Raw genomic sequence first — 25,237 nt, forward strand, 5'->3', positions numbered from 1 at the left:
CGCACTGCGCATGCATGCCCGCTCATCGGTGCACATGTGCAAAACTGCGCACCCGCACCGATGAGCAGGCACGCACACGCAGTGCGGCCGCATTTTTTTATATGGGAGAAGGGCCGCTCGCAGCCGGCATAGTTAAAAGGTGGCTGCTGCGCGCTAATTTGCGCAATCAGGAGCACCGCGATGGATGGCTCCACGACCCTCCCGACACACGTCCACGACCCACCCGCGGGTCGCGCTCCTGACATTGAAGATCACTGACCTAAATACACATAGGCAGAGAGGTCAATTAGCCTCATTATGGAAACAGTGCTTTGGCAGATCAGCTGTTAATAAAGTTACTCTTCAAAGAATTCAAGAAAGGAGAGATCAGGAAGTCTTGTTCGAGGGAATTATCTTTGAAGTAAACAGACAAGTTTATATAAATAGGCTAGTTTCAAAGGATTCGGAAGCAGACATATCCTGTGATCTAATCTGTGACATGTACCTTTGATGTAGGCAAACTAAGCTAATAAAGAAGCATGGTTTTCTAGTTATTTTGAAGGGTTGAAAGAAACCAAATAGCTACTCCCTGTGCAGTTTGATTGATCACCTATGCTTTATGTGATTGGAGTCTGATCTGTAGACTCCACCATTGAACTTCATGCATACTTGAAGCATAACATCTCCACTGGGGAGGAGGGGGCTTCCCCTTCTGTGGGTTGGTGGAGGGAGACGTGTGCAGGCCAATAAACGCGCGGGAGGGTGGTGAGGGGGGCGGGGAGAAAGAATGCCCCCAGTTACTTAGGTGGTGCGGGAAGGGGGGTGTGTGCCCTGAAGCTTGTGGGGAGGAGGTCTTCCAAAGCGGTGGAGGGAGTTTGTTTTTCTTGCAGATCAGGGTGCCCTTTAAAGATGGTGCCCCAATCTCTGTGTAGACAGGCTTGCTGACTCTATCAGGCTCCGCCTGCCTGAGTGAAGGCACAAATTGCGCCCTCTTATTTTTGTTTCGACTGAGTGTCAGAAGATCTTGACAGAAGAACTGGCTGTGTTTCTGGAGAGAAACACGCTGGTTTACAGTCAGAACCTGTCACTGCAATTGTTTTGGACAATTCCTGGAAACTGTTTTAAAACTTTATTGTCAATTGCTGGACACAGTCCCTGTATCTTTTAAAATAAGCTTTTGTCTCGTTCAAGCATTTAATTTGGATACATGTGTCACCACTATTCATTCCCTTCTTTAGGTTCGCTTCCATAGAATACTAAGACCAATGAGGGGACTGAGTGTCTTCACTCAATGGGTAGAAATGGTTGAAGCTTCATATCTTTATCTAATGGAATTCCATGATCTTCACAAGTGACTGAACCAAGAATGATCAATGCGGATCTCTTACAAATCTGCTTTAAAATGAGGCTGTCCATTGCTGAAACAATTAACTTGTTATTGTTTCCTGGGAACTAGCTTAAATGTTTAGGATGAGCTCTAGCAGTGAAGTAAGTGGGTCATGATATAATTTCAAGAATTGCACAGATAGCCTTCTCTGGATCCTCGTCTCCAAAGGTTGCAAGAGGGCTTTAGATAATGGGCCATAGTTGCATTTATATAGGACATTGCCATATATTCTTGCTGCCTTTATTGAGGTATTATAGGATATTATCATGCATCCTTTACCTCTAAGTTTGAGGAATAGGGAAACACTGACAGACATCTGACCAACTCTCATAAAAGAACATTGTCTGCAGAGCTGAGAGGATCATCAACAACCAGCAATGAGAAAAGTGCTCAAAGGAGCAGCCAGTGAAATGGGAGAACAAAGACAAGGATGTTTTCTTACAAATTGAAGGCCATTCGACCCTATAAAGCTATTAAGATAGAGGTCAATAATTAATATGAAAGGGAGGGCAGCAGGGTGGCGCAATGGGTTAGCCCTGCTGTCTCACGGCGCTGAGGTCCCAGGTTCGATCCCAGCTCTGGGTCACTGTCCGTGTGGAGTTTGCACATTCTTCCCGTGTCTGTGTGGGTTTTGTCCCCACAACCCAAAAATGTGCAGGGTAGGTGAATTGGCCACACTGAATTGCCCCTTAATTGGAAAAAATGAATTGGGTATTCAAAATTTTTTTTTAAATTATTAATACGAAAGGGTAGGATGTTACCAACTCTGCAGAGACCAGTAGTTTTTAAAAATATAAACACAATTCCAGGTCTTTACTAAAACAATAAAGCCACAAGGTTCCATGATTTAAAACAGAAGAATGAATACTGTGCAAGAGTCAACAATGCAAACATAAATACTAAACTTCCCCACAAAGTTTTCTTTCCAATCGTTCGAGGAGTTAGTCTTACTTCCCACCAACAGCAGTGCCCAACCAATCCGATTTCCTGGGGCATGCTCTTCACCACAAATGGCACACATTTGCAGAATCTGTTAAGCTTGACCTGTCTTCAGTCTTTAGTTTGCCTGTACTTCACCAATGGACTCACCATGTGTTAATGCATAGCTTGGACTGCTCGGTGTCTTCCTATATATTAAACAGTTTCAGTTTGCCACAAATGCTGCTTTCCAAACCTCAGTTTGTTATGTTTCCTTAGAAATTGGGAGGGTCGGTTGCCTTTCCCTATTTGGGTGAAATCCTCCACCGCCGGTTGCAGGATTCCTGATACGGTGGAGAATCCGGCACCGTGAAGAAAACGGGATGAGCACCCGTTTGCGATGCTCCAAACGCCCGCTGGTGGCGGGACCTAGGTTTGTGCCTCCACGCCAACGGGAAGATGCATTTCGCGGGCCAGACACCATATTGTCCGGGTGCTCGTAATTCTCTAGGCCTCTCGGCCAGGAATCACATGGGCGAGATTTACTACAAGTATTTTCCAGCATGGCCCTGACTTGGTGGACCTCGTCATGGGTCAAGGGGGTAATTCCTTAAGGCAGTTGCCCCCAAAGTTCATTTGAGCCCCCCCCCCCACCCTGCAAATTCAAGACCTGCCCACTCCATCCCCAGATATCCTCTAGATAAAGAGACTCCCAAAGAGATCCCCTAAATAAAGAGACCCCCCCCTCCCCCCAGGAAAGCGACCCCTGTCAGGAGGCCCTCCAGAAAAGAGAAACCTGTCAGGAAGCCTAAAGAAAAAAGAAACCTGTTGATGTGTTGTCTGTGTCGGTCTAACATCGATTGCAACTGGATGCAGTAAAACGAGAAACAGGCTTCCGGCACAGGAGATGGTCCAACACTGTTTTATTGAACCTGTTGATTGCTGTACATAATCTGCTGTGGGTTGACACTCTATTAACCTAACTGATAACCTCCTACTGGCTTGACCAGACTAGCTCTCTATCACATGGTGATGATGTTCGTTGGCCTGTGCACTGCGACTATCTCCCTGGCTGTGTCCTGTGAGAGAGGGAGAGCCTTAATGCCCTGTGGGCTTTATAGTGGTGGTGTCCTGTCTGGTGATTAGTTGTCCTGTGTCGTGTGTGTTCATTGGTTATCCTGTGTGTCAATCACTGCCTGTCTGCATCTCATGATACACATGAGTGGATATTTTGACATCTCCCCCTTTTTAAATAAATTTTGGAACGTGGCTGTATATGCATGCATAACTATGTACAAGTGGGGAATGAATGAACATATGTACATGGGAAGGTGTCTATCATGCAGATACGGAGCAAACTGAACAAAATTTACAAGATTTAAGTCTATAGATTCAGTCTTTGTGGTGGGCGATGAATTCTTGTTGATAGCCGCAGAGGTGCAGCGGAGGACGTTGGCACCTGGACCAGCGGGATGGTTGCCACCTCGGTGGCCTTGTGGACAGGTGGGATCGCTGCCAGTCGTCCGGAGGAGGCATGATGACATGCGGAGAAGTATGGCCGGGTGATGGGCAGGGAACTTTACGCAGCGCCCTCCTGTTGAGCTGTAAAATGGAGCCATCAGCCATTTGGAGAACAAAAGACCTGGGAGCAGCCTGTCTGACCAACATCCCTCAGGCAGCTGAACGTGAACAACATCGTCTGGAGCCAGCGCAGGCAGGTCCGTGGCATGAGCATCATGCGTGATCTTTTGCTGGTCCCTGGATCGCTGCACCTTCTGCAGCACCGTGAGGTGGCCAAGGTCTGGAACATGGATGGCTGGAACAGTCGTCCTCAGGTTGCGGTTCATGAGCAACTGCGCCGGAGACAAACCAGTCGACAGAGGGGTTGTCCTGTATGCCAATAGCGCCAGGTTGAAATCCGAGGCTGAGTCTGCAGCCTTGCACAGCAACCGCTTGACAATATGGACCCCTTTCTCGGCCTTCCCGTTTGATTGCGGGTAATGGGGACTGGATGTGATGCGACTAAAGTGGTAGGATCGTGCAAAGTCGGACCACTCTTGGCTGTAGAAACATGGACGGTTGTCACTCATTACCGGGAGTGGTATCCCATGCCTGGCAAACGTCTCTTTGCAGGCTTTGATGACGGACTTGGACGTGAGGTCCGACAGTTTCACCACTTCCGGGTAGCTGGAGTAGTCGACCAGAAGGATGTAATCACGCCCATTGGCGCGAAAGAGGTCTATCCCCACCTTGTACCACGGAGAGGTCATGATCTTGTGCTGTTGCAGCGTTTCCTTGGGCTGAGCTGGTTGAAACTTCTGGCATGTTGTGCAGTTGAGGACTGTGTTGGCAATGTCCTGGTTGATGCCAGGCCAGTAAACTGCCTGCCGAGATCTGCGTCGACATTTCTGAACCACCAGGTAACCCTCATGGATCTGTCTGAGCACCATGTTTTGCATGCTTTGGGGAATGACGATTTTATGTAGTTTAAGAAGGATCCCCTCAACAACCGTCAGCTCGTCCTTAATGTTGAAGAACTGGGGGTATTGCCCCCTTTGCCAGCCATGGGCGAGGTGCTTCATCACGTGCTGCAGTAGGGGATCTTTGGCGGTTTCTTTGCGTATTTGTATAACTCGTGGCTGGGAGGTTGCTGGCACACAGCTGCACCTGTGCTTCAATGTGGTGAATGAAGTCGCCCTGTTCACACGGCGTGGTGATGGATCGGGATAGGGCATCCGCGACGATCAGCTCCTTACCCGGTGTGGAGACAAGTTCGAAGTCATATCGGCGGAGACAAAGAAGCTGCAGGGAAGGTGTCATGTCATTTAAATCCTTTTGGATTATGTGGACTAAAGGCCCATGGTCTGCTTCCACCGTGAACTTTGGCAGGTCGTATACGTAGTCATGAAACTTGACTATTCCTGTCAGGAGACCCAAGCACTCCTTTTCGATCTGGGCATACCGTTGTTCGGTCGGTGTCATGGCCCTGGAGGCGTATGCCACTGGAGCCCAGGACGAGGAGTCGTCTCACTGGAGGAGCACTGCTCCAATGCCGTCCTGGCTTGCGTCGGTGGATATCTTGGTATCCTTGGTTGGGTCAAAGAATGCCAGTACTGGGGCTGTGGTGAGCTTCGCCTTCAGCTCAAGCCACTCCGCTTGATGTGCGGGAAGCCACTGGAACACTGTCGACTTTTTTACGAGATGCCGGAGGGCTGTGGTGTGGGATGCCATGTTGGGAATGAATTTTCCTAGAAAATTCACCATCCCGAGGAACCGGAGGACCGCCTTTTTGTCCTCTGGGGTCTTCATGGCATTGATTGCCAGCACCTTGTCAGTGTCAGGTTGCACACCCTGTTGTGAAATGTGGTCACTCAGAAACTTGATAGCGGACCTACCAAATGAGCATTTGGCCCTGTTGACCTGGAGGCCGTTTTCATGTATCCTCTGGAAAACTTGTTTGAGGCGAGCGATGTGATCCTTGGACGTCGTGGACCAGATGATCACGTCGTCCACATAGACTCGCACCCCCTTGATGCCCTCCATCATTTGCTCCACCATGCGATGAAATACTTTGGAAGCTGATATGATACCAAAAGGCATGCGTTTGTAGCAATACCTGCCGAACTGAGTGTTAAACGTGCACAGCTTCCGACTGGACTTGTCCAGCTGTATCTGCCAGACCACGGGAGGTGTCCAGCTTGATAAAGAATTTGGCATGAGCCATCTCACAGGTTAACTCTTCACGCTTTGGGATCGTGTAGTGCTCGCGCATGATGTTGCGATTCAGGTCTTTGGGATCAATGCAAATGCGGAGTTCACCAGAGGGCTTCTTGATGCAGATCATGGAACTGACACAGTCTGTTGGTTCCGTGACCTTTGAGATGATACCCTGGTCTTGGAGCTCTCGTAGCTGCATTTTCAGATGATCCTTGAGAGGGGCCGGCACCCGGCGCGGTGCATGGATGACTGGGATGGCATTCGGTTGGAGCAATATCTTGTAACGATATGGGAGCGTGCCCATTCCATCAAACACGTTGTGGTATTGTGTTAGAATGTCGTCTATCTCAGCCTGGAGATTTATATTGGGTGAGGCAGTCGCCGGTGTCGAGGACATGGCATGGACGCGCTGGACCAGATTTAGGAGTTTTCATGCGTGAGCACCGAGCAGGGATGCTTTTTCTGGTTGGACAATCTCGAATTGTAACGTCACTTTGATTGCCTTGTGAGATACACCTAGCTGACACGATCCACTGACAGCTATGGCATTGCCATTGTTGTCAAGGAGCTGGCAGGCTGGTGGAAGAATGCTAGGTTGGTCTTGGATGCTGTCGAGGTCCGACTGTGATGCGAGGTTTTCAGATGCGCCAGTGTCCAATTTAAATCGGATGCGAGACTGGTTAACCGTGACGACAGTACATCACTCATCGTCAGGATCCACAGTGAGGATTGAAAGGCGGTTTGCAGGCACGGTGGAGGCCAGCTTGCGCTTGGTGATTATGCCCATCCGGTATGGAGACTCAAGGCAGTCAGCATTGGGGTCCGTTGGGCTGTCGGGATCCGAATCCTGCATGCCTTTTTGTACGCAGCGGACACATCTGTGCTGCAGCTGGGATCACTGGCTGTTGGTCGGTGGAGCGGACCTGCATAAGACCGCGTAATGCCCAGGCTTTCCACACTGTAGACATTGCCTTCCTTTGGCTGGACATTGGCGCTTTAAATGGGCAGAGCCACAATTTGGACTCGTCATGACGCTGACGTCAGCGCGTTCCGTGCGCCATCGCGCATGCGCAGTGTGGTCCACCGAGGTTCGCACATGCGTATCGGGGTCTTCGGCCTCGTCGTCCACCCGGTTGTGGCGCGCATGCATAGGGACCCGGGAAAAGCGCACAAAATGGCCACTCTCCTCGATGCTCAGGCCTTGCATTTTTACGATGGCCTGCACCCTTTCTGCCTCATGGAGACTAGTTTTGCATTTTCTGCCGCCCTGATGCGGGAGTAACGATTCCTGGTATGCTCATGGACAACGCACGTTTCGATGGCGACGGAGAGGGTCAACTGTTTGATTTTGAGGAGCTGCTCACGCAGGGAGTCAGACTGGACCCCGAAATGATCTGATCCCAGATCATGGAATCAGCCATTGAGTCATAATTACATGACTGCGCTAGGATTCGGAGATGGGTCAAGAAGGACTGAAAAGGTTCATCCTTACCCTGAAGGCTCTGTTGGAAGATGTACCGTTCAAAGCTCTCATGCATCTCAATGTCGCAGTGGTTGTCGAATTTCAGCAGAACCGTCTTGAACTTCGTCTTGTCTTCGCCATCGGCAAACATTAGCGAGTTATAGATGTGGATTTCGTGGTCCCCCACAGTCGACAGGAACAGCGCGATCTTCCGGGCATCCAATGCTGCCTCGAGGTCGGAGGCATCGATGTACAGGAGGAACTTTTGTTTGAAGACTTTCCAGTTGGCGCCGAGGTTGCCGGAGATCCGGAGTTGTGGAGGAGGTTGGATCTTTTTCCATGCCGCTGGATGGCTGCGTGCTGGTTAATGCGGATTCACCCGAGATAGGTTCGTTGGAGTTAATAACTCTCTGGTACCATGTTGTGTTATCTGTGTTGGTCTAGCATCGACTACAACTGGATGCAGTAAAAAGAGAAGCAGGCTTCCGACACAGGAGATGGTCTAACACTGATTTATTGAACCTGTTGATTGCTGTACATAATCTGCTGTGGGTTGACACTCTATTAACCTAACTGATAACCTCCTACTGGCTTGACCAGTCTGGCTCTCTATCACATGGTCATGATGTTCATTGGCCTGTGCACTGCGAGTATCCTGTGAGAGAGGGAGAGCCTTAATGCCCTATGGGCTTTATAGTGGTGGTGTCCTGTCTGGTGATTGGTTGTTCTGTGTCTTGTGTGTTCATTGGTTATCCTGTGTGTCAATCACTGCCTGTCTGCATCTCATGATCTACATGAGTGGATATTATGACACCTGTTAGGAAGCTCCCCCCCCCCCCCCCCCCCCCCCCCCCCCCGCCTCAGAAAAGACCTCTGTCCGGAAGCTGGAGAGCAGTCCAGGCAGAGGCAGTGAAAAAAATACTGTTGTAACACACATCTAGGCATACACCTGTTAGGACTGACGGGGAAAGCACCACGTATTAATTCCTGGAAAGATAAAGTAGTGACTTGTGTTTAAACCCCTCCGATCCTTGAGCTGCAAGGCGTTCACTCATTTTCCTTACTGGTCCGAAAGAGAAAATGCTGGAAAATCTCAGCAGGTCAGGCAGCATCTGTAAGGAGAGAAAAGAGCTAACGTTTTGAGTCCGATAACTCTTTGTCAAAGCTAACAGACAGAGAAAGTGGGAAATATTTATACTGTGGAGTGAGAATGAAAGATGAGTCATAGCCACAGAAACCCAGGGAAACCGGGTACTAATGGCCACAGAAACCAAGGGGAAAGAGTGTTAATGGCAGTCCCCAGAGAGGACAAAAGATGTGAAAGGTCAAACAGCAAAGAAACTAACATCAGAGGATGAACTGTAGGTGTGGGGGGAGGGGAAGGGGGAACCAAAGAGGAGAAAGGTGAAGGAAAGGTGGATAAGATTGGGGGGGATTAAATGTATATTAAGAAAGAAAGAAATGGTAAAACACAGTTAAAATGTAATGGAAACAAATAGGGCGAGGTGGCGTAGAGCTGATCATCTGAAGTTGTTGAATTCGATGTTCAGACGGGAAGGCTGTAGCGTGCCTAACTGGAAGATGACATGTCAGTGTAAGCCATCGTTACCCCTGGCAGCAGGGACTGGCGCCACGACCGGGGTTGCCGACGGTGCCGGGTACCGATGGGGCATGGGTGCGGGGCTGGGTGAGGGGCATGTGTGGGCGGAGCCCACTGTGCTAACCGTGGCCACCGTGTAGCCCATGCAACCTGGTTGGGAATATGTGCCATGCTAACATGTTGGCCTTCCACCCCCTGCAGACCATGGCATTTGGCGTTCAACCAGAAATGCTGGTCCGATGGTCGCAGCTCTGCGAGATGCCCTGGGCCTCGAGAGGGGGAGCCGCTGGAGAGGAGGGGAAAGCTGCAACAGCGGAACGGCCAAGGCAGCGTGGCCAGCAGCAGAGCGGGCAGCAGTGGAATGGTCAACAGAGGACCGGGCTGCAGAGGAACGGGCTGCAGAGGAGCAGGTGGCGGCCGCACAGGCTGGAGGGCCGTCCGCCCAATAGGCCGTGGAGATGCCGCATGAGGCCTCGTATGTACCGCACTGCCTGTCATTTGAGGACCTGCTGGACCAGGCATGCCATCGGAGACTCCGGCTGAGCAGAGAGACAATGCACCACATCTGCCAGATAATGGCATACCTGGCACCACGGGGGAATGGGGGAGAACAGAAGCTCCCAGTGAAGTTCTATGCGACGGTGTCTTTCCAGTGGCCAAGTGGGGACCTGTCCGGGATTTCACAGACCTGTGCACAGGTGCATCCGTGCCGTCACGAAGGCCCTATATGCCCAGGCGCCTCAATACATCCAGTTCCATGGGACCGAGCCCACCAGGATGCCCGGACAGCGGGGTTCGCTGGCATTGCTGGGATGCCCTGGGTCCAGGGGGCGATAGACTGGATGCATGTCGCCCTACGGGTCTCTGTGGATACAGGCCACTCTACACTAACTGAAAGGGGTACCAATCTTTGAACATCCAGCTGGTCTCTGACCATCAGCTGCGCATCATGCACCACCAAGCCTGATACCCGGGCAGTGTGCATGACTCCTTCATCCTGGCACACTGGGTGATTCCTGACCTGTTCGAGGGGCACACAGCCCCCCCTATGGCTGAGGGGTTGGCTCCTGGTGGAAGGTGTAGGAGACAACTGTGACAGAAAGTCGATGTCCTTCTCTGACCTGAGTTCTGGAGTGTCCTGAGTCTCGGGCAGGGTGCTGGTATTTGTGCTGTCCTCCCCATCAGTCCTCGGCTGTCTATGGGGCACCAGCTCTGGCATTGGCTAGGGGCAGGGGTCTATGGATGGACTGGGGTGGGGTTGGGGGGTTAGTGAGGGGGGGGGTGGGCGGGTGCGCACTTGTATCATGGGATTCCACAACTTCCTCCTGGGCCGGGGTACAGGGTCATTCGCCTCTCCTGCATGCTCCATGGCATCCAGGAGGGTGCCCAGCTCAGTAGTCCTGAACGGTGGCATTGCTCTCCTTGCTGCCATCTTGTTGACTGGGATCGTGTGTGTGGTGGTGGAGGAGGAGGATCATTTAAGTGAGGCTGCAGCGTGTGAGCCTGATTTGCTCCAATCATGGACCCAGCGAATCCGGCACTGTTTTGTATGGAATTGATTGCGTTCCACATGGCGATGGTGCTAGCCCATTTAAAGTAGCTGAATCGGTGCCGTTATTGCGCCGTTTTTTCTGTCGTAAAACGCCACAGTTCCCACGCCGATGTCAGCACTTAGTCTCATAATCGGAGAATCCAGTCCACAGTCTCCCAACCGGAGAATCTTTCCCTTTGTTTGTTCTGTTTCTCTTTTATAGTTCAGTTTCTGTTCCAGTTAGGGTCTGCCTCAAAAAATACAAATCACATTTAAAAACACAGGTTAATCATCTGAAAAGGAGAAATATAAAAGGATCTGGGATTACTGCAGAGAGAACCAGCTGAAGAGTCTGCAGCCTTCCTCCTGTGGTGCCATTTCTCATTTTTCTCTCTTCAGCTGCACACAGGTGACCTCCTACTTAGGGCAGCATGGTGGTTAGCATAAATGCTTCACAGCTCCAGGGTCCCAGGTTCAGTTCCCGGCTGGGTCACTGTCTGTGCGGAGTCTGCACGTCCTCCCCGTGTGTGCGTGGGTTTCCTCCGGGTGCTCCGGTTTCCTCCCACAGTCCAAAGATGTGCGGGTTAGGTGGATTGGCCATGCTAAATTGCCCGTAGTGTCCTAAAAAGTAAGTTTAAGGGGCGGGGGGTTGTTGGGTTACGGGTATAGGGTGGATACGTGGGTTTGAGTAGGGTGATCATTGCTCGGCACAACATCGAGGGCCGAAGGGCCTGTTCTGTGCTGTACTGTTCTATGTTCTATGTTCTTGGAATTTCTCGGAAACAGCTGCCAATGCAAAACCACAAGTAAAAATAGTCAAATGCAGGAGGCTCAATCTTTAGGAGGTGGATATAGTAACATTTTAAATAGTTGTATTGTCCGATGTCCATGATCATGCATTACATGGTCAGAGCATCATGTGCCAAACCTGAAGGAAGACCTCCAACCAGAGCCTGCAATCTTAAATTGGTGTCCTTCAAACTTCAGTTTGCCAAGCCGCATGCCATCTAACACCAGGAGGTGGAATCTACATTTTTCCTGTCAACAATTATAAGGTGTTTCTAATTTAAAATGTTAAAAGACTGTAAAAGCAACCATAGAGAAGGTAGGCTCCATTCCTAATGCCAGCATTAGGCATGACGATGGACTGAACACTCAAGACCAAAAGTGAATATGTTTAGGCAGCTGGAGAGTGCAATACAAGGAAAGCTGCAGTTGGAAGATTCCATCTCACTGCGCCAGTATGGCAGGAACTGATGAGCTGCTAACAGTCCCTTACCCATCCCTATAAACTTTAGACGCTTGCAGCTACAGCAAATGGAGGGAGGTGACCTCTAAGATGGGTCTGCAAGACGTTAATGACTCTCCTTTCCCACCCTCACCAGTTTGGCTGGAATCTCACAGGCACTTTGTCTGACAGCAGCAACCTCACTCTGTGCAGGCTGCCAATGCAGCTGGTCCCCCCCCCAATTCATTACATCTCTCTTTCAATTATAAAATTGCAGCGCAGGCTCTTGGGACTGGGTGGCATACTCCTGCTCCTAATTGGCGTGTTTGAATGTATATGGAAAAAGACCCTGAGATGGCGGTGAACTAAGAAAGCCAATATACAGAAAATAGAACTGAATCAAATCCTGCTGGCTACACACCATTAGGCAGAATTAGGCACAATCCCAGGTGAGTCTGAAGAAACAAAGGATCGCAGCAGGAACTACAGGCAATCATGGAATATGTGGCTTATCCAGTTTACTACGCAGTGTCCATTTTGAAAATAAGTTTGTCTGCCAATAAAGGACATCTGGTGTACATACATTCTTGGGTTCGTTGTGCTCTTTATTAAATCAAAGCAATGATTTTTTAAAAAATACTATATGTGGTATCAGCCTTGCAAATGCTTGTACCACTCATATACACACATATACAGCAACACCTTAAACATAATGAAACATCCCAAGGTGCTTCACAGGAGCTATACAAGACAAAGTACAACACTGAGCCACAAAGGGAGATATTGGTTGTGACTTTGTCAGGCCAATGGGAAGGGGATCTCGCCCACTGGTCAGAGAACCAGTGGGAAACCCCCATGTGTTCTGTGGGGGTGACCTGATGGAATTCAGTGCTGTTAATTGGTCGCTGTTGGGCCTTCTCCACAATCTAGAGGTGGAAGTTGTACTTGCTGAGAGCTGCTGACCAATCAGAGGCTGGCAACTTATTTTTGCCGGCAGCACCTGCTGGAGCGGAGGCTTCTTGTGGCACTCTGCCTGATGCTGGCTCCCTCAACTGGCAGTGACAGTGAGGACCCTCCCCCAGGATGACAGTGAGGACCCTCCCCCAGGATGACAGTGAGGACCCTCCCCCAAGATGACAGTGAGGACCCTCCCGCAGGATGACAGTGAGGACCCTCCCCCAGGATGACAGTGAGGACTCTTCCCCCAGCTGGAAGCTTCTTGTGGCACTCTGCCTGATGCTAACTCCCTCAACTGGCAGTGACAGTGAGGACCCTCCCCCAGGATGACAGTGAGGACCCTCCCCCAGGATGACAGTGAGGACCCTCCCCCAGGATGACAGTGAGGACCCTCCCCCAGGATGACAGTGAGGACCCTCCCCCAGGATGACAGTGAGGACCCTCCCCCAGGATGACAGTGAGGACCCTCCCCCAGGATGACAGTGAGGACTCTTCCCCCAGCTGGAAGCTTCTTGTGGCACTCTGCCTGATGCTAACTCCCTCAACTGGCAGTGACAGTGAGGCCCCTCCCCCAGGATGCCACTAAATTGCAGTGGACCCGGGAACATTAGGTGTCAATTGGCTCATCAATAAGTCTAGGTCCCAACCTGTCAGTGGCGGCCTGGTATCCTGTGCCGGTCCTTCCATATTCCTACTTAATTTGGGGAGGTTTTCCTGCTAACATGGTTCCTGTCATGACTGGCTGCACACCATTAGGTAAGGAAACCAAAAGCTTGGTCGAATAGGTAGGTTTTAACAAGTGTCTTAAAGGGGGACAATGAAGGGCAGAGATGTGTAGGAAGGAAATCCAGAACTTTGGACCTAGGCAGCTGAAGGCAAGTCCATCTATGGTGGAGCAATAATGACTGTAGATGCCCTTTCTGCTATTTACTCTTGCGAATCTCATGAGATTCTGAATGTAATATTCTTGTGGGTATCATTGCATAGAATTTACAACATAAAAAGGCCATTTTAAAAGATATATTTTAAATCAATTTTCAACAGTTTACACAAACTTAAGGCAAAAAAAACAAAACTACTAAAAGCAACCAACCCCCACAAGCCAGCAGCCGACAGAGGCCAGTTCCTTAAAGTGAGAAATAAACCAACGCCATATTTTATGAAATCCTTTCACATTCCCTCTCAAGGTGAACTTAACTTTCTCCAAACACAGAAACTCCATCAGATCCCCCAATCACAGGTCCCCTCCATCCCAACAGGACCAGTCTCCTCACCACCAGCGAGGTGAAGTCTAAAACATCTGCCTCCACCACTGACTATAGCTCCGGCAGGTCCGACAATCTGAATATGGTTCCCAGGGGACTGGGCACTCAGTCAATTTGCAAAATCGCTGACATGGTGCTGAAGAAGGAGCTCTAGAACTTCCTCAACTTCTGGCACAGCCAAAACATGGTTGGCTGGACTCCCCCAACACCGCTCACAAGTATTCTCTACCAAAGGCCAGCCGCTTGCTGGTGGGCCAGCTCTGCCGGCAGGCGGCTGCCAGAAAGATTGTTTGAGTTCAGGGTGGGGCAGTGGAGTTGGTGGTGGCACTGCAGCAGGTGAACAAGGCATTCGAAGAGTTTTATAAAAAATTGTATAGGTTGGAGCCTCCAAAGGATGAGTCAGCCATGAGGAAGGTTTTGGGGTGGTTGAAGTGTCCTAAAATAGGGGAGGAGGAAAGGGCAGCGTTGGAGGAGCCAGTGGAGATGGGAGAGGTGCGGGAGGCGACAGGAGGATGTAGACGAGTAAGGTACCAGAGCTGGATGTTTTACGGGTGGAATTTTCTGAAGGGTTTTTGTATCTCCTGACCGCCACAACCGGTCCACAGCTGATGCATCTCCCTGGCCTTTACTCATCCCTGGAGCATCTCAGCAACAAGGACTCCTACATCAGACTCCTATTTATTGGCTACACCTCCACCTTCAACACAATAATCCCAGCCAAACTCATATCAAAGCTCCAAAACCTAGCACTTGGCTCCTCCCTCTGCAACTGGATCCTCTACTTCCTGACCCATAGACCACAATCAGTAAGGATAAATAACAACACCTCCTCCACGATGGTCCTCAAAACTGGGGCCCCGCAAGGATCCGTACTTAGCCTTCTACTCTACTGGCTATACGCATACGACCGGGGCAAAATTTAGCTCCAGCTCCATCTACAAGTTTGCTGATGACACAAAAGTAGTGGGTCGGATCTCGAACAACGATGAGTCAGAATACAGGAGGCAGATAGAAAACCTAGCGGAGTGGTGTAACGACAACAATCTCTCCTTCAATGTCAGCAAAACTAAAGAGCTGGTCATTGACTTCAGGAAGCAAAGTATCGTACACCCTGCTGTCTGCATCAATGGGGCCGAGATGGAGATGGTTGACAGCTTCAGATTCCTAGGTGTGTACATCACCAGAAATCTGTACTGGTCCACGCACGTCAACGCTACCATCAAGAAAGCACAACAGCGCCTAACTTTCTCAAGAAACTAAGGAAATTTTGCATGTCTACATTGACTCTTACCAACTTTTACAGCTGCCCCATAGAAAGCATCCTATCTGGCTGCATCACAGCCTGGTATGGCAACTGCTCGGCCCAAGACCGGAAGAAACTACAGAAAGTCTTGAACATCGCCTGGTCCATCACACAAACCCGCCTCCCATCCACTGACTCTATCTACACCTCCCACTGCCTTGGGAAAGCGGGCAGCATAATCAAAGAACCCTCCCACGCGGCTTATTCACTCTTCCAACTTCTTCCATCGGGCATAAAAGTCTGCGAACACACACTAACAGATTGAAAAAAAGTTTGTTCCCCGCTGTTACCAGACTCCTGAATGACTCTCTTACGGACTGAACTCATCTCTCCACCCATCTTCTCCGTTGAGTAATACTACACTCCTGTATGCTTCACCCGATGCCTGTGTCTATGTTTTTACATTGTGTACTTTATGTTTGCCCTATGTGTTTTCTTTTCACGTATAGAACAATCTGCCTGAATCTGTATGAGGAACAATACTTTTCACTGTACCTCAGTACATGTGACAATAAACAACTCCAATCCAATCCAATCCACCAGTAGGAAGGCAGTACAGAGGTCCCCAGCAGTCATCTCCCTCCAAAACAGATATACCGTTTTGGATATTGTTCAAGGAGGTGGCTCACCAGTGGAAGGTGGCAGCAGCCAGGTTCATCGCACAGTGGCTGGCTCTGCTGTGCAGGAGGGCAGCATAAAGAGTGGCAGAGCTGTGGTGATAATAATAATCTTTATTATTGTCACAGTAGGTTTACATTAACACTGCAATGAGGTTACTGTGAAAATTCCCGAGTCGCCTCACTCCGGCACCTGTTCGGGTACACAGAGGGAGAATTCAGAATGTCCAATTCACCTAACAAACATGTCTTTTGGGACCTGTAGGAGGAAACTGGAGCACCCGGAGGAAATCCTCGCAGACACTGGGAGAATGTGCAGACTCCGCACAGACAATGACCCAATCCGGAATTGAACTTGGGACCCTGGTGCTGTGAAGCCACAGTGCTAACCACTGTGCTACCCTGCTGCCCAATAGGTTCTCAATGGTAAGGGGAATAGATAGGCATTTCTGCAGACGCAAACGAGACTCCAGGATGGTATGTTGCCTCCCTGGTGCAATGGTCAAGGATGTCTCAGAGCGGCTGCAGGACATTCTGGATGGGGCGGGTGAACAGCCAGCTGTCGTGCTGCATATGAGCACCAACGATATAGGTAACGTGATGAGGTCCAGCAGACTTTATTTTCGGGAGTTAGTAGATAAATTAAAAAGTAGTACCTCGAAGGTAGTAATCTCAGGATTGCTACCAGTGCATGTGCTAGTCAGAGTAGGAAGTCAGGATAGATAAGGTGACTATGTGGCTTGAGAGATGGTGCAAGAGGTAGGGTTTCAAATTCCTGGGACATTGGAAACGGTTCTGGGGAGGTGGGACAAGTACAAACTGGACGGTCTGCACCTGGGCAGGACTGTATCCAATGTTCTTGGCGGAGTCTTTGCTAGTGTTGTTGGGGAGGGTTTAAACTAGTGTGGTAGGGGCTTGGGAATTGATGCAGGAAGTCGGAGGGATGTAAAGTGGGGACAGAAACAAAAGGCAGTAAGTGCAAAAGTGAAAGGCAGAGAAACCAAAGTCATAAATCAAAAAGGGCCACAGTGTAGAGTACAGAGACTGTGGAGAACTCAGTGAATGTGTCCAGTAAAGCTAAGACAAATAAAACACGGAGTGTGTACAAAACATGACCGGACGGCATGGTTGCACAGTGGTTAGTACTGTTGCTTCACAGCCCGGGTCCAGGTGTTAAACTCCAACTGGGTTCCTAACGCAGTGCTGTTCAAACTTTTATTCCGGGGACCCATTTTTGCCAACCGGTCAACCTTCAGGACCCATGCCATCCGACCGTTGCTACCCAAGCTGGCTGACCCTCACAACCCACCATTTTCGCTTACCTTTAATGCAACAGGTGAGCCTGCTTGATCCTCACAATCTCACTTATTTTGACATTGAATGTTACATTTCTGTATGGGTTATTCATCAGAGGTCCTGTAGCTCATACCAGCACTGCTTTGTCCTATTGTGGACTCCCTTGAACAGCTCACATCACCACTGCTTTGTCCTACTGTGGATTCTCCTGAGCCACTCTCACCAGCAGGTTTAGTTGTAAAATCCTGGCCTGTTTGTCTCTGGACCCCTCTTCCTTATTACAAAATAATCCATTTCAAATTTTACAGTCCTGTTGCTTGTTTGCTGCTGACAAAATGGAGGAATCACAGCGTGATGTCAGTGTTCGGGGCTGGTGACCTGATCTCTGTCGTTGCTTCAGGCAGGAAGACTGCATTGAATTAAAAAATATCTTCTGGGTCAGCGCGCTGACATCAGGAGGAGGCAGTGCTTCTTGCTGGACTCCGGGCATGCGCACTGATGAGCGGGTACGCATGCATTCTGAAAGCCGGTCGCAGCTGGCATTTTTAAAAGCCGACTACTGCGGCCATTGCGCATTAATTCCCGTGATCGGGAACGCCGCGATGGATGGCTCCACAACCCTCCCGACACCCACCTGTGGATCGTGACCCTGACTTTGAAAATGATTGCCCAAACTTGTTATCTTTAAAGTTTTAACATAACTTTTGCTTTTATCTCTCTCTGCATTTATTTATAAAGCCAAGAAATCCCATATGCCTTTTTAACAGATATCTGAACGTGTCTTGCCACCTTCAAAGACATGTGTATGTACGCCTCCAGTTCTCTCTGTTCCTGCAACCCCATTAACATCGTACCATATGGTTTATGTTATTTCTTTCCATTCTTCATACCAAAGTGAATAACGTCACACTTCTCTCCATTAAATTTCACCTGCCGTGTGTCTGCCCTCTTTATCAGCCTGTCCTCCCATAGTTTGTTACTGGCCTCTTCACTATTTACTACATTTCCAAGGTCCATTTCATCTGCAAACTTTGAAATTGTGTCCTGCTTGCCAAAGTTCAGATTATTAACATGTATCAAAAAGTGCAGTGGTCAAAATATCAACAGCACGGTCTTCAATGGAGTACAATCCACAAATGACTATTTCCATTCCTGGTAACTGTCTGAAGCTAAACTAGATCTTTCACAAAAATTACCAAAACACTGCGGATAATAAATACCGGCAGACCTGATAATCTTTTCCGGCATCCTCTGTTCTTTAATCTTTCACAATGTCTGTGTTTTACCCCAAGGTGAGCTTCTGACCACACATCTGCTCTCTCACTAAATCTGTCTGCTTTCAACTCCGTAACATTGCCAGATTATAACTTTGCCTCAATTAATTCACTACTGAAACCTTCAGTTGATCTTTTGTGACCTCTGACTATTCCAATGCACTCCTGCCCAACCTCCATCTTTCACCCTGCATAAACTCAGCTGCCGGTATCTAAACTCACCTTTGTGCTGGATGATCTACAATGGCTCCCAGCTTGACAGTACCTCAACTTTAAAATTCTCATCCTTGCCTTTAAGTCATTCCATGGTCTTCTCCCTACCTTGTTCCTTCTGTAACTACTCTAGCCTGACAAAGCCTTCAACATATCGGCACTTTTTCAATTCTGGCCTCTTACACAATCGTTTTTTCAAATGATCCACCATTGATAAGCGTGCCTTTAGCTGGCTGGGCCTTAAACTGTGAAATTTCTTTCTTGAACCTCTCCACCTCTGTCCCCGCCTTTTAAGATGGTCCTTAAAACCTATGTATTTAGCCAAACATTTGGCCATCGTTCCTGCTACCTCCTTCTCTGGCTCAGTGTCAAATATGGTTTTGGTGGTATTGCTCTTGTGAAGCACGTTGGAACATTTGATTACTAGGGCAGCCCAGCAGGGAAGGAGAATCTCATTGGGGGAGGGGGGGGTCAGTACTTGAATTTACTCTGTCTTTATCTGGAACAAAATAGATGAAAATCCTTCCAATAATACCTTTTCTCCAGCAAATCATGACTATTGCACAATTAAGGTTTGTTTTGGATATTAATTTGGGTGGCTATTTGCACTTTCAGAAGTTGCCCAAAAGAATTGCAAGCTTAGTTTAACTTCAACACCTTGATCCCAGAAATAACTTTAATTTTTTAATTTGCAAATTCTATCGCATGTTTTGTGCTAATTTTGTCTATTTTATCAACAATCAATAAAAATCCTAATTGTTCAGTTTTCTGCTTAGTAGATTTGTTCTGGAAGAACTAATCTTTCCTGAGGTAACTTAGTCAATCAGGACTGACTTTCAAAAATACCACAGAGGTGGGTGCCTAATCTCCGGTTACTTTGCAGTTTTCTCCCATCAACTAATGCAGTGGACCACTTAATCCATTCTGGTTAGGTATTCTTCCAGAAAAGTTAGCACATGTTTAAAAAAAAAATCAAATATGTTTTTTATGAATGAACGATGCACAAAAAAAATGGAGCTTGAGAATGTAATCAATTTTCTCACTGCTGCAAAATAACTAATAAAGAAAACAAAATGACTTTTCCTTGAATAGAGGTTGTGTCGGAAGCACTAGATGACAATGATGAGAGATTTTAAGAGGTGGAGTGTCACTTGCTTTAAGATCCTGAGGAATAAGTGTTAAAACATGTGTACTGGATTTATTTTCACTTTGTGGTGTTGAATTTTTAATGTCCACTATTATAATACTGTTAATGTAATTAGTTTTAAGTTGGATGAGTATAGTAAGCATTCCATCTGGACAGGTCCCACTTGTCTGTTGCTGATGAAAAATTAATGGTTCCTTCTTGCTGATTTGGATCTAATTACATGCGATTGATCAGGTTCCAAAATCCTTAGCATTTCCAATTTTGATCTGCTTTCATGAAAACCCCCTGGCTTTCAGATGGAAGAGATATTGAGCAGAATTTTAACTCTAATCTTCAAAACTAGCAATGTGTGAGATTAAACAAGATTAGTTGGTTAGGAAATGTCGACGGTGCTGAAACATTCAATTGGGAATTTGGACAAGTTCTTCATTCCTAATCCTTCGGGTTCTGGAGTGTTACGATCCCAGCTGATGTTACGACTGGACAAGACAGATCCCAGGAGGGATCCTGGCTGAATAGTTCCTTAGCTTTAATTTTGTTTTGATACATGGATGAACAGTCACAGGACTGCTGATGAACATTTAACAAAATAATATGATTATTAAACAAGAAAGGATTAACTGTAATACACACCCCTTCATCCCAATTATACCTTTACAGAAATATACAAATTTGTAAGAATAGCGCAATTTAAATTTTTATCTTAAGCTATAATGATCACAGTAAGTACACAGTCCATGTAGACCAGTAAGATTACTGTGGTCAGACACACCACAGTTTGTCTGTGACAGATGCCACCAAGTGACTGATACCATCCCATACAACTTCTGCGGATTTCTCATCAATTCTCCCCAGATGCTTGCTACACTATGAGCCAACCTGTCTCATTGGAACCCTGAAGTTTCCAAACTCAAAGAACACGCCTTGGAATCTTCTCCTAAACAGCACGTACACTTAGATGTTTTCACCAAGGATCCACCTACAGGGTTTCAACATCCCTTTGGTTTTCCTCTGTCATGAATCTCCATGTGCATACATTTCCATGCAACCCCTCGGGTTCATCGACAAGCCAAAATAACACCTGTGCGTATGAGGTGTCACCAACCTTTTGATCACCTCGAATATCTGGGTTCTCAAGTAGCCAACCTTAAGTGTGCTTTCTGCAGCTGTTGTCTCTTTCCCAGTCCTTAGTTTCTGGGACTTGATTTGTGCCCCTCTGTAATGTCCTGCTTTTTCAGGCAGCACCAGTGGAATGCTCCTTGACTCTGGATTATCTAGTTCCAAACTGAACTAGCTTTTTATATACTGTGTTTGCTTTTTTTAATTAAATATTTTTATTCTCCTTTTTCACATTTTCATCATATTTAAAACAACAAATAATTAACAATCGTGACAAATATAATGGCAATCTCCGAGCCAACAGTCCCCTCATCCCACCCACCCTCAAACAGCTCCCAACATTTCGAATACAAAACACCAATGAAAAAGAATCATCATTAATTTATACATTCCAAACCCACCCCCTAATGTTTGATGTCATTTAATTTGTGAAAATGCACGATGAACAAGGCCCATGAGTTGTAGAACCCTTCCATCCTCCCCCTCAACTGGAACTTTACTTTCTCCAGCGTTAAGAACTCCAGCAGGTCTCTCTGCCACGCCGAGGCACAGGGTGGAGATGCCGACCTCCACCCCAACAGAATCCACCTTCGGGCAATCAGCGAGCCGAAGGCTAAGGCATCTGCCTCTGCACCTGCTTCCAACCCTGGCCGATCTGACACCCCGAATATGGCTTCTAGGGGACCTGATTCAAGTCTCACATGCACTACCCTTGAGATTATCCTAAAGAGCTCCCTTCAAAACCCCTCCAGTTTTGGGCAGAACCAAAACATATGAATGTGATTTGCGGGAGCCCCCCCACAGCATTCACAAACATCCTCCACCCCCTCAAAAAGTCAGCTCATCCTCGCCCTTGTGAGGTGTACCCGATACACCACCTTCAACTGTATCAGCCCCAACCTTGCGCACGAAGTTGAGGATTTCACACCACCATCTCTCCCCAACCCTTCCACTTTGCCTTAATTCCATCCAGTGATACTTTATCTTCTCTCAGAATAACCCCATAAATCGCCATAACCCCTTTCTCCAATACCACCGCCGTCAATATCTCTTCCAACAGTGTGGGGGGAAGTGCAATCGGAAAGCTCTGTATCTCCTTTCTGGTAAAATTTCGCACTTGCATATATCTAAACATCTCCCCCAGCGCCTCCAACTTCGCAAAACGGCCTCCAAGAAACAAATCCTTTAATACCCTAACTCCACTCTCCTTCCATCTCCGAAAATTCCCATGGTTTAAACCTACGGTTCTCTTGAATCGGCATTTCCCTTGACCCTGCCCACAACCAAAAGTGCTTCTGCAACAGATCCTGAGTGTCGCCACTACCACCGGACTCCCTGAGTATTTCTCCGGGGTCATCAAGAATGGTGCTTTTGGAAATTCCCTCACCCTGACCCCTGCATAGACTCTCCTCCACTCTAACCTACTGGGATTCTCCCCTCTCACCCAGCACAGCACCTTCTCAGCATTCGACGCCCAGTAATATAATAGTAAATTCGGGAGACCCAACCCCAACTGGCTGCCGTCCTCTCTGCAACCTTCCTAATCCTGGCCACTCCCGCCCACACACCCCCCCCTCCTCTCCAAGGAAATGAGGTCATCATCTTTCTACTTCCTTAAAAACGCCTTTGATCAAAAGATCGGCAAGCACTGAAAAATGAACAAAAACATTCAATACATTCATCTTAACTGCCTGCACCCCACCTGCCAGCGATAGAGGAAGACAATCTTGCCAAATCCGCTTTCACTGTCTTCACCAAACTAGTGATGTTATATCTACGGAGCTCCACAATTTTGTGTCACCTGCACCCCCAGGTATCTCAAGTGGGTTACTGCCCTACGGAATGGAAACCCTCCACACCTCTGCTCCCACTCCCGGCCGGTGACACCACAAAATATTTGCTTTTGTCCAAATTTAGTTATACCCCGAGAAAGACCCAAACACTCTAAGTAGCTCCAATATACCACCCATCTACTCACATGGGTCCGACACATACAATAGAATGTCGTCTGCGACAAAACATACCCTGTGCTCTCCCCGCCCCCAGACTATCCCCCTTGACACATCCAAATTTGTCAACGTGATGGCCAACAGCTCGATCGCAAGTGCAAACAACAGAGAGGACATAGGACACCCCTACCTGATGCCTCAATGTAGAGCAAAATACTCCGAATTCATATTATTCGTGCGGAGACTCTCCCTCAGCTCCCTGTAAGGTAATTTTACCCAATTCACAAATCGCAGCCCAATCCCAAACCGCTCCAAAACAGCCATCAAATACCCCCACTCCATCTGGTCAAATGCCGTCTCAGCATCCAGCTCCACTACTACCTCTGTCTCCCTCCCCTCCGCCAGTGCCATAACTACATTCAGAACCCTCCTAATGTTTGGAAAAAGCTTCCTCTATCTCACAAACCCCATCTGATCTTCCCTTATCACCTTCGGGACGTACTTCTTCAGCCTATCTGCTAACACCTTCGCCAATACCTTAAACTGGGTTTGCTTTATGGGATCATAACGTTTTTTCTATTCATTCAAGGAATGTAGGCTTCATTCATGTAATCCATCATTCATTGCCCACCCCTATTGCCCTTGAGAAGGTTATGGTGAACCGCTGCTGTCCATGTGGTATATAGCAATTCTCTGTGCTGTTAGGAAGGGAGTTCCAAGATTTTGACCCAGCGCCAGTGAAGGTACGGCAATTTATTTCCAAGTCAGGATGGTGGGTGATCTTGGAAGGGAACCATCAAGAGCTGGTGTTCTTATTATCTACAGCCCTTGTCCTTTTCGATGGCAGTGGTCGGGGCATGGGTTTAGAAGATGCTGTCTGAGTAGCTTTGGTGAGTTCCTGCAGTGCATCTCCTAGATGGTACACACTGCTGCCACCATGCGTTGGTAGTAAAGGGAGTGAATGCTTGTGAAAGGGTATGAATCATGTGGGCTGCTTTGTCCTGGGTGTTGTCAAGCTTCTTGAGTGCTGTTGGAGCCGTACTTGCCCAGGCAAGTGGAGCTCCTGACCTGTGCCTTGTGGATTGTGGACAGGCTTTGGAGAGTCAGGGTTACTTGCCATAGGATTCCTAGCCTCTGACTACACAATCTATATGGCTAGTTGAGTAAAGTTTCTGGTCCCTGGTAACCCCCAGGATGTTGATATGGGGGGGATTCAGCGATGGTGATGCCTTTGAATGTCAAGGGGCGATGATTAGATTCTCTCTTGTTGGAGATGTCATTGCCTGGCTTGTGTAGCGTGAATATTCCTTTCCACTTGTCAGCCCAACCCTGGATATTGTCCAGGTCTTGTTACATTTGGACGTAGACTGCTTCAGTTTCTGAGGAGTCGCAAATGGTGCTGAACATTGTGCAATCATCAGAAAACATTTCCACTTTTGATCTTATGATGGAAGGAGGGTGATTGATGAAGCAGCATCACCTTCTCAAAGGCAATTAGGGATGGGCAACAAATGTTGCCCTCGTCAGTGAAGCCAACATGGCGTAAACAAATGAATTAAAAATTCAGTCAAAATTTAAAGTGAAACTAAAGCTGAATCAAACTGAAGTTATTCACCTTTTTTTGGCACACAAGTACAGAAACACAAATTAAACTTAACACTCCCGATACAAATATAAATTACTTAATCTATCTCTATTTCCTAACACCTCCCCTTTGAAAGTAAGAAAACTTCCTAACCATGAAAATTTCTTTACAATGGCAGTACAACTGCTTCACACAAACCTAAAATCATGAATATCTTGCAAAATAACTTATCGCATCATACAAATACACTCATCTTACCTCGCAATGATGCATGCCATGTTGCCCCATTGCAAAGATGTACTCAAAACAAAACCAATAAATCTCACAACATTATCAGAATTTACAGGTCACAGCGTTATCATAACATACGTTTTTCTTTTTCTTCCTTCCAGTCCAGTGGCGGACTGGCCAGAGTGTCAGCTTGCCCGATGGCAAGTGGGCCCCTGATGAAGTGGGCCTCCTATATCAAATAAAAATGCAATAAAGAAACAAACACAGACAACTGTTTTAGTAATAAAAAGGAATAAGGAAAAAAAGAGAACAGGACACAAATAAGCAGTGCATGAAAAGGAACAAAGCAGGGGAGGTAGTGGAAGGATGTGGAATAGGGGGGGCCTGGGTCGGGCATAATTAAGGAAATTCCATGTTTTCAGCAAGAGTGTGTGAATTTAAAGATAAAGTTACAATTCG

General features: G+C 47.8%; 1 protein-coding gene across 11 annotated transcripts in view; it reads left to right on the plus strand.

Moving 5' to 3' along the window:
* The window catches only part of LOC119962769 (protein unc-13 homolog B-like), a 746,238-nt gene that overhangs the window by 402,776 nt on the left and 318,225 nt on the right, over positions 1 to 25,237 (plus strand). The window lies entirely within an intron of this gene.

This window comes from Scyliorhinus canicula, chromosome 3 (genome assembly GCF_902713615.1).
Source record: "Scyliorhinus canicula chromosome 3, sScyCan1.1, whole genome shotgun sequence".
Lineage (NCBI taxonomy): Eukaryota > Metazoa > Chordata > Chondrichthyes > Carcharhiniformes > Scyliorhinidae > Scyliorhinus > Scyliorhinus canicula.